This window comes from Numenius arquata, chromosome 30 (assembly GCF_964106895.1).
Source record: "Numenius arquata chromosome 30, bNumArq3.hap1.1, whole genome shotgun sequence".
In the NCBI taxonomy this organism is placed as follows: domain Eukaryota; kingdom Metazoa; phylum Chordata; class Aves; order Charadriiformes; family Scolopacidae; genus Numenius; species Numenius arquata.
The window spans coordinates 1,382,683-1,393,200 of NC_133605.1; positions in this window are offsets into that span (position 1 = coordinate 1,382,683).

Here is a 10,518-nt window from a genome sequence, read left to right on the forward strand (position 1 = left end):
GGAGTAAAAAGCTCAGTGTCTTTTTGTGACCTTTTAGAGACATAGGACTGGATTTATGAGCCAGCGCCTGGTGACAGGGAAGACGGGGAGTGTAACTGAGGGAAGTTCCCAGGACTTTCCCCCAGGTGACATTAAAGACTCCAATCCTCTAGGAGGGGAATCTGGAGCTGTCTGGAGAGCACGGTGGTTCTCCAGGGACAGCATGTATCTGGGGTTTTTGTAGATGGATGGAAGAGGTCTGCAAAGATGGGGTTTGGGGCCGAAAGTACAGGCCACGCGCCAACCTCCTTTGGCCCTCTCCAGTTCCTCCCCACCTCTCCCGAGCAGGAATTCCCACAGAGGGACACCTGGACTGAAGCTCCATTGTGTCGGCTGTTAATGTTTGCCTACAGACAGCTCACCCGGCTTGTCGTGGTCCATCACCACACGATCACAGCATGGGAAGTCACAGGGCAGTGCAGACAGGAACAGGAGTTACTAGTTTTATACTGACCAACATTGGAATCTGCACAACCATCTCAGAAACACTGTATGGGGTCACAAAGCCAGAAAGCCAGAGCTGGTGGGAAAGAGGAGAATTGGGCTCTTTGTAGGGGAACGTAGGAGAACGATGAAAGAGAAAATGCTGGGAGTGGGAACGAGGGAAAAGGACAAGCAAAGATTCAGCTCAGGATATGAGGAGGCCCGTTTGGGGTTACCAGCCCAGCAGCCTTGGGTCAATGAGTTTTGCGGGCCAAAAAAGCCACAGCTGAGTGGACCAGACTTAGGCCTGCTGACTTCTCTGGTCATGGGGAACCTGCATGCTCTCCCTATCACCATCAAGGGAAGAGCTGTGGTGGAAGGAAAAGCACAATCACTCATCCTGGAAAGGACCTCAGGTCTCCAGGCCAAGCAAACTACTGTCAGTGGAGAAAGAGAAATGGGGGTTGGGCTGTTTGCGTGCTGGGCTGTGTCAGCTTTAGATGTGTATCTCTATAGACCCAGAGACAGTATGGATCCCCCCAGGAGCTGCTCTTAGACCCTCCATGTACCTGCGAGCTGGCATCTCACATTGTATACTGATTTATCCTCCTTGAGGAAGCAAAGGAAAGGACACCAGCTCACCACAAGGAGCAGAAGAGCAGCCCTGCCCTGGAAATAAGGACTGTGCCTCCCAGAATCTTAGTTAGTTGTCCATGACGGACAAAGGATACTGCTGGAGAACCAAGGGAACACCAGCTTCCCGGTTCCTCTCACACAGCTTTGAAACACTCCCAGCATCTGCCATCGCAGATAAATAACTATCGCAGGACCAACTCCAGGGACATCTGTTATAGACAGACCCACAGGGAGAATGCTGATGGACGTTAACACTGCAGAAATATAGTTGCTCTCTGAAGTTTCACTATGATTAGTAATCGGCAGTGTGTCCCTTAAATAGTCATTAGTCAAATCCTGTTGTACCTGAATGCTTGAAATAAGAAGAAAAGAAATAGCAAAGAAATAAAAGCAGGATTAATGCAACTTATCCAAACTTCATGACTCCCAGCTCCACTGAGATATGAAATGGAGATGTGAAATGTCCTGATAGAAACATGTTCTCGATGTAACGTGTCTGTTAAGTAGTCATTAATCAAATCCTGTTGTACCTGAATGCTTGAATGGTGTAAGAACCCCATGTGAAACCACATTTGGGGTACCCCAATTTAGCTGGGACACCTCAAGCGCATGAATAAATATTTCTGCTTTGTAATTCTGTACTCGGTGTCTCAGCCTCTCTCCTCGGTCAGTGCAGGCCAGTTGCAAATTTTCCTAACGGCAATGACTGATTGCCACCTCTGCAGCAAGGAAAGCTCTGTCCCTTCTCTACGCAGTAGATGTCCAGGAACACAAGGCACATCACACCGGGGCCTCCACTCACATCCCCATATGAAATATGAAATGGAGATGTGAAATGTCCTGAGAGAAACATGTCCTCAAAACAGAGTTTGTCCATTCAGTGTGTTGGGAGGAAATGTGTTTATGCAAATGGCTGCATAAATCTATATGTACATAGGGGCAGAGAAAGTGTCATCACCTTGCTGGTCCATGTCCCATGAAAAACAATCATGAGAATTTGCAGACCAGTGTCAAAGACTTCTTACGCTCCTGTTACACCAAGGCCTTTTCGGCATATGTTGCAACTTCTGCCTGACATCTTCCATCAGGGGTTGATTCGATTGCCCACACCGGGCGGTGGCTTCTTCCTCCAGGATGCATGGGAGACGCTGAAGCTTCCACTTGGGACTGGGAAATGTAAGCCAGGAGCTACAGGAACCTCTCTGGAGCAGGCGCTGGGTGATTGGCAGGGTAAGTCAAGGCGTCTCGGTTGAGACAACTGATTTCTCTCCTTTGGCTCAAAAGGGAAGCCTGGGCAATTGCACCCAAGGTGTCCAATGTTAAAGGAGATCACTCTCATCCCTGCCTTCACCTACACCGGAGGCACATGTAACTCACCCTGCAGGGAATGCAAAATGAGTGGGTGTAGATGCTGCAGAGTCTGCCTGACGGTGCTCCAGTAACCAGAAGCACGGGGCTTAGTGCAGATTTGGCTGTTCAAAGGAGAGCGTTTAATTCACCTTGTCTCTTTGCTGCCCTCTGTGAATCGAGGGAGCTCGTGACTTCAGTCTGTGTCTCACTGTGTGCAAAGAACGGAAATGGACAATCAAACAAAGTGCGGGGCAGGGAGTGTTTTGGGAGATGCTGGGATCTCTGCTTGACACAAAAATGTGTTTCCTCTTGGTCTAAGTCTATCCAGTGTTGGAAGTGGGTCTGAGTGGAGGTAAAGTGGACTTAATGTACGGCTGAAGAACGTCCTTTGTCCTTTACTGAACTCTGCCTTCCTTTGTTTTTCTTTGTGAACAATCAAAAACATCCCTCTGTGTCTGGGTGCAGCTTGGAAGAAAAGATAACGCTTACGATATTTGAGAGATTTGAGAGCTCTAAGCCTGGAAGCACCATTGTTACTATCGCCCACCTGAAATTGGGCTCAGCTCCACTACAGCCTGCAGTGATGTCGAAAGGTGTATGACTCTAGCAGTTACACAATTTTCAGCAGCACTTGCCTTTGTAGTGCAGCACACCAGAAGAGCAGCAGAGAAAATGGAGGGGACATGGACATGAGCAAAGCACTGGCCTCTGTCTCCTGAAGCTGCTGCTAGGACTCGGCCCTGGCGCTGATGACCCAGGCTGAGACCTCTTTTTCCTCCCCAGGACCTGCTGCGCTCTTCGGAGGGGCTGTGACTGCGGGGTGAGCGCCCAGAGCTCTGCATCACCCTGTGGTGGGCAATACTGTGGGGCCAGCCCAGACTGGGGGGCTCTGCTGGTCTTGGCTGGGCTGGGGAGAGAGCAGGGGAGGTGGGGAGAGCTGGGGAGGGGATGGACCAGGCAGAAAAGTGTCTTGAGAGCCAGACCCCGTGTAGAGCTCAGCTGTGTGCGGGTGCAGGGTGAGGACACACAGTGGGGTGCTCACGGGGCACAGCCAGGTGACAGTTTCCCTATCATATGAGCACCTCCTGCCAGCACTCCTCCTCCTGGGCCGAGCACCCTGTATCCCCCAGTCTGCCCAGTGGCCCGTGCGCTCCCATGGTGTTGTGGTTTCGGCCTAATTTACCAAAACCAGACCGACAGATGGCCCTTCCTCCCCCTTCTCCCCCCCCCAAAAGAGGAGAGAGGAGGAGAAAGAGATAAGGAGATTTAGAAGTTTAGAATGAACTAAACTACTTTAATGAAGAATTAATATTAAAATAAAAATAAAGAAGAAAATAATGAAATAGATACAATATATACAAAACCGTATCAAGCTCCCAGGATGACAGTCACGTCACCGGCAGGCACTGGGGAAGTCCCAGACTGGACTCAGTGACGAATGGGAACTGGATTCCGGCTCTGGAGTCAGGAACACACGGATCGGGATCAAAGGCAGATGAACAGACAGAGTCCTCTCTGGACGTCGGCCATCGCAAGAAGGGGGCTGACCCTTTGATCCCTCAGCTTTTATACTGAGCATGGGGCAGGTGGGATGGAATACCCCAGTTGGTCAGGTTTGGGTCACCTGTCCTGTCCGCTCCTCCCCACTGATGTGACCCCTCTATGTTTTTTCCGTTTCCAACCCTCTAAGGGGGCAAATAACGAAATTGGCTGACCTTGGTTGTTATAGCAATAAGTATAAGCGAGGGCCTCCCTGCACACCGTTCCTTGACATGGAGCACAATCATTGGTCTTACCATTCTGAGAATGAGCAGTTTTCTCCACAATATGCCGTTAATTTCAGAGAGTTAGAGGAGGCCTAGCTAGGATGTAAAGTTAAAAAGTTAAAGTTAAAATTGGTTTGGTTTTATTTCAAACCAGGACACATTGGCCAGCGCTGCCTCCCAAGAGAAGTCCACCCTCCTCCACTTCTGCTCCCCCACAGGGCTGTAGAAGGAGGAAGTGCAGTACTTTGCAGGCTCAGTAACTCGTTGGCAAGGGCTATCCGTGACAGGGATGCAGCTTTCACAAGTATTTTGTGCTGCATGAGAGGGAACCACCCCAGAGCCCGCAGGCAAAAGGCTCACGTGCTGAGTAAAGCTGGGATTTATTGACAGCAGTTTTGTTTTCTGTCTTGTGTCCCCTTTGACAAAAGAGACCCCTGACTTGCAGAGGTGCAGCAAAGTCTCCTTGTTGTGGGAGTGTTTCGGCCAGACTCCCTGCCAAGCCAAAAAGCAGTGTTTCCCAGGTCACTGCCTGGGGACGAGCCTGGGTCGCTCAGTTTTGCTCTGCTGGGTCCCCGCGGGTGTCACAGCCGGTGCCGCAGGGGGCGGGGCTTGGAGGAGGGGCGGTGCCCAGGGGCGTGGCTGCGATGGGGAGGCCACTGTGAGGTCACAGAGCCGCGCTGTGAGGTCACAGAGAGACGTTGGGAGGTGTCCTGGTGTGCACTGCTGTGCCGCGGGCAGCGCTGCGGCAGTGCCAGCAGCGGCAGCAGCGGCAGCAGCAGTTGCAGCAGTGCTGGCAGCGGCGGCAGCGGCAGTGCCAGCAGCAGCAGCAGCGGCGGCAGCAGTTGCAGCAGTTGCAGCAGTGCCAGCAGCGGCAGCAGCGGCAGCAGCAGTTGCAGCAGTGCCGGCAGCGGCAGCAGCGGCAGCAGCGGCAGTGCCAGCGGCAGCAGCAGCGCCAGCAGCAGCAGCGGCAGTAGTGCCAGCGGCAGCAGCAGAGCCAGCAGCAGCGCAGCATAGGCAGCAGCATGGTGCAGGTGCAGGGGGCGGTGACCCCCTCCCGCCTCCTTATCCTCCTCCTGGTGCTCCTGCCAGCCCAAGAGGCCTGGGCTGCTCCGTGGATAGCGCGGGAATTAGGTAGGTGGGCAGGTCATCACCCAGCCCTGGCAGCGTGGCGCAGCACCCACCGCACCTCGGGGTGACAGCGGGGCTGGGGTCGTGGTGGGGCAGGGCCAGGAGAGCGCGGCGGAGCCGGGTGAGCCATGGCCGGCTCTGCAGAGGCCGGGAGGCAGATGCCTCACAGGGTGGTGGAGGGGGCCGTGGCTGCTGTGGGGGCATTTTCCAGGCGAACAGTGGGGCCAGGAGCAGCGCCACGGGGCGAGAAACCGTCCCTAAAGTCGTCCCTGTGCCTCCCTGCCCCGGAGCAGCCTTCCCCCACCCTGCAGGTCTGGGCCGGAGCGGCACCACAGGAGCTTCTTCCCCAGTCTGGTCACAGCCGTGCCCGGGGCCATGGCTCTGCTGCTCCCCGGCTGGATCTCGGCCTTCAGCCTCGGGGACCTGTGTCTGTGGGAGGTGTCTGCTCGAGCCCTGCAGTGCTCTGCTGGGGCGAATCCAGGCCCCATGGGACACAGAGCCCCGGCCCACAGCCTGGGAGCAGACGTGGACACACCGGTGCAGGCTCCCACTGGCCAGTGGGCTCTTCTCCACGAGAGGTGTGAATGGTCATTGTTTCCCCTGGTGCTTCCCGTGGGCTTCTTTGTGCACAGTAGAGATCTCCCAGGAGGGTTCCCCGAGGGGCCATACGTTTGTCCATCCCATTCTTGAGGATGGACGTGCACTTGGCCTGGAAACAGTATTTTGAGAGCCCCAGGCGCCAGCCAACAGGTCAGCCAGGCCCCTCTGCAGCTTTGGAAATCTCCACCCACGTCTGGGTCCCACGTCATGACCTGACCCCCTCCAGTCACTGCAGGTCACTGAGAAAGAAGTAGATCACAACATCTAATGGAAACGTGCTTCATTACAGCTGTAGCCGACGGCCACCCGACTTCTCGGCCGCATCTTGTGCAGGAGCCTCAGGGCGATCCCACAGGTTTGTCGCTTGAATGAGTGAGCATTTCGGTTTTAATAGTCTGTTGATGGCAAGTGTGACTTAGTATGGTCTTGGCCGATGCCCAGGCATGCAGAAGAGCCGAGAGGGAGCGGGTCAGGCTCAGTGATGTGCCCCGGGTCACTCTGCCTTGCAAAGAGTTCTTTCCCAGCCTCTCCGACCCTGCGCTGCTTCCAGTGCCTGCTGCGAAGCCAGCGGGCTTGTTGGGATTGAGTTTGGAGCTGGTGTGAGCTCCAGGGAGTCCTTTCTCCCAACAGCTCCGGGCATGCTTTGGTTTAGACGGGCATGGTCCAGTGACTGTGCACGATTCTCCTGCATGGAAGGGACAGACGCGTGCCACGGGTGAAGCCCGTGTTGGAACTGCAGTCGCTGCCGTTCAGATCGGAAGAAGCCTCTTGAAATATTTCACGGGAGCTGCTCTGTTCTGATTGTTTCCAGACGTGGCTGGAGGCCGTGGATACCCAGCTTCCCAGGCTGACGCTCAGGGAGATGGCATGGGTACATCATGGCTTTTTAGGTCCAGCTCAAAGCCCGGATGGGAGCGAGGAATCTCTTGCGGGTCTATATTCTACAGAACACAGGCCTGCATCCTGTGTGCCCTGCCATTACGTGGTCCCCTGACGTGTTCTGCTGTTCAGTTATGGGGGTGTATATGCCAAGGCATGACGGAAACTTCTCGTGGGTCTTTGGTTGCAGACGTGGGTACAGAGAGGGCTTCTCCAGCTTCTCAGCTGGAGCTCCCTTGGCGTCGCAGGGGCGAGTACTCCGTTTTTGACTGACTTCCCAGATGAAGCGCTCGTTTTCAGTATTTGATTTGTGAGAAATTTAACTTGCTGCTTTCCGTTAAGGTCCTCAAAGAGCAAAGAATAAAGCTGAAAGAAGAAAGTCTTCTCATCGGTCGTCAGAATTCCTAAAGGAGCTGCTGAAGGAATTGCAGAAGGCAGCACATGGTGGGCATATATCACTCTTAACCAGAAGGCTGGGGAAGCTGAGGTTTTAGATGCCTGTATGGACAAGCCGTAGCCTCCACAGCAGGAAGGGATGGATCGGAGCCTCCCCGCGGTGACGCTCCGTTTCACGCCTTGCAGGCACTGGCGAGCTGCGGACAGAGACAGTCCAGAGTCCCTGCTGCCAGTTGTGCTCCAAGCTGAGTCCCCGGGAGAGCTGCCGCCCCAGTTAGAGCCTTACTCCTCAGAGCTGTTCTGGGCAGACGTTGGTGTCCAGCTGGCAGGAGCTGGCGGCGCTCACGCCTTGAGTGCGTGAGGCACTTGCCGAGGAGCTGATTGCAGAGAAGCCGTGAGAGGGCCAGCACCCTGCCAGTCACCAGAGGGGAGAGTGCCCTTGGGTGGCCAAGAGGATGCGCGGGCAGCTTGGGGTCGCTGGGACCGGCAGACTTTGCCTGAGCTGCAGACATGCCCTGGCCAGGATGGGAGCAGCCCCAGCTTCACAGCCTGCTCCAGCCCCGTTGTCCTCCTTGATGTCTGAGGACTCTGGGTGACACCTTACGGTCAGGGACAGGTGAAAGCTGGACACCTAACGTGAAGGCAGCTCAAATGAAGGGCTGTGAAGTCCATCTCGGGGTGGGGGGGTTAGCTTTCTGTTCCCAATTGCATTTTAGGTAACTTGGGTGTGGTTTCCCACTTCTTTTGGGGGACTGCGGGCTCTTGTGTGCACTGGTAAACTGAAAAGTGTCTAGCGCTTAAATTTTTCTCCATGAAGGACATGTTGTTTGGAGCAGTGACGAGGTGCACCCCCAAATTGCCAGGCTTTGTTTCTAAGCGTTATTCATGTCTTTTGAGAACTATTGCCTCCTGAAGATACCATGTTCCTGACGAGGAACCGTTAACTTCTAATTAAACCGACCTTCATTCTCTCGACAGTGACGGACGAGAAGGCGCTTCAGGAAGGAGGCGGTCAGGCAGTGCCCGTCTCTGATGAAGAAATGAGGGCAACTCAATCAACAGGCGTGCCAGGTAATTGCTGTCCCGCGGTCATCCAGCCTCCTGAATCGCAATCACTGGGTGTCTGCAGGCTCTTCCCCTGGTGCTTCTACTGCACGGGGTGTCAGCAGCCAAACTATTAGCACAAAGCAATGGTACCGAGTTAGCACAGAGCACAATTAGTACGGAGAACGGCTCTCTGAGGATGACTGTCCCCTCTGGTCTGTGGAGGTGATGGCCAGCAGTGTGCCAGAGAGATGCTCACGCGTAACCCGCTGTGGATGCGGGGAGATGCTCACTGCCCACCACAGCCAGTTCACCAGAGTTTCAGGACTTTGCCCTTTTGGGAACAAGGCCGCCTGAACCACGCTCAGCAGATGATGGGAAACAGGACTTTAAATGGAACGTACCTCCCGCAACACCTGCATCCCACATCTGGCCTTGTCACCCGAGGCACAACAGCAGGGGATCCCTCCTGTGAACTGGGGTCCAAAAGGATGCACTGACAGATGGGGCACGGCGTAGAGGGACCCCACACCGTCATTCTGCACCCTTTGTGCCTGAGCCACGCTGAGTCTTTCCCTTCCTCTGGTTTTTGGCAGTGCGGTCCGAGCCCGGGGAAGCCCGCCACGCCCGGACGGATGACTTTTTTCCACTGAGTGCAGGTACTGAGCAGTCTTGCAGGGGACCAGAAGTGGGAGGCAAGTCCTGAAAATGAGGGGCACGCAAGCTGTGCCCACGCTGGAGAAAAGGCAAAGAGGGAGAGAGAGTTTGGGGTGTCTCGCGAGAGGGCCTGACTCCGTCCGTCCCCTGCGGCTGTGGGTCCTTGGCTGGGGAGGGAGAGCTGGGGGTGGGAGGAGAAAGAGGCTCCAGAGTGCATTGGTCTGCAATGGCTTTGGGAGTTCCCTTTGCTTCTACCAAAACCACGGAAACGTGGCAGCCCCAGGATGTTCCCTCGCTCGGAGATACTAACAAAGTGAGAGAGAACATTTGCTGGCCATGTGGGACCTCCTGTGAGATCAGCAGTAGCGCGCAGGACACACTAACCTACAGACCTGTTCCTCCAGGTGTGGATGGCACGAGAAACCTAAATGCCGCGGATCCTAAAGATTTCCGGAAATATTGTGCAGAAGGTGCCATGGCCATCTTAGGCTCCGTGCTGTTTGGGATGGGATTGTGTGGTGGGATCTGCCTGTGGAGGCAGAGAAAAAAGTAAGTTGTTGCGGGGGGGAGGTGCCAAACATCTCTATTGGGTGGCTGCTCTTAGCCGTGAAGCATGTAGAGTTTGGGTATTCTGGAGTGCCGAGTTAGGTCCTTGGCCACCCTCTGTCAGGTGATGCCATCAGTCCCAGACACTCCCTTTGGCCAAGGTGTCCCAGCAACGCAGAGCGTGGCGAGGAACCTTCCCAGCTATGGGCCTCGCTTTGGAGAATGAGATGTCTGTCCCATCTGCACCCCAACACTGCCAGCGTGCGTGTTCTCAGCAGCGGCAGGGCTCTTGTCCCTGCAGCGGTGTGTATCTCTTCAGATCCCTCCTCTGAAGAGGGGATGGAGAGCACGTCAGCAAACAGGGAGCCGAGGGCTGTCCCCTTGTGTGGCCAGGGCTGGGCAGGGAAGCCGAGTGCTGGTCTTTGCCAGGCACGCTGAGAAAGGAGAGCAGGAGGCTCTCCTGGCCCTGCAGTGCTGTGCCCAGCTCTGGTCCCCTCGCTCTCCTTCCCAGCACGTGCAGAGCAGCTGAGTCAGGATGCTCAGGGCGGAGAGGAGAGGAGCCATGGGCCGGCGAGCAGAGCCCCAGCCCAGGGATGCGTGGAGCCCCGTTTTCTGCATGGAGCTCCCCGCATGCAGCCGGGTGCCCACACCCCCCAGGGCGCCCAGCGCAGTCCCGCACCCTCGCACCCGCCCGGCACCGCAGCCGCGCCGGGGCCTCAGCAGCCTCCTCTCTCCACAGGCGCCTGGCCAAAGCTTCAGGAGCCCAGCGCAGCTCCCACAGCCACCCCTCGCGCCCAGACAGCCGCACCGCCCGTGCCAGCACCTCTGGGAGCCGGACCCAACACCAGCAGCCGTCGCCTGCGCCTGGAAAAGCGGCCACGGAGAGCCAGGAAGCAGCCTCCGCCAGCCCGGACAGCCGCCCGGCCTTTCCGCCCCCACCCCCGCCTCCCCCCCGCCCACCTCGGCCAGCCGGCCCTTGGGGACCAGCCCAGCGCCCTCCAGCCCCCGCAGAAAGTGAGCCCTCCCTTCTCCCCCCCAAGCCCGGCACCCTCAT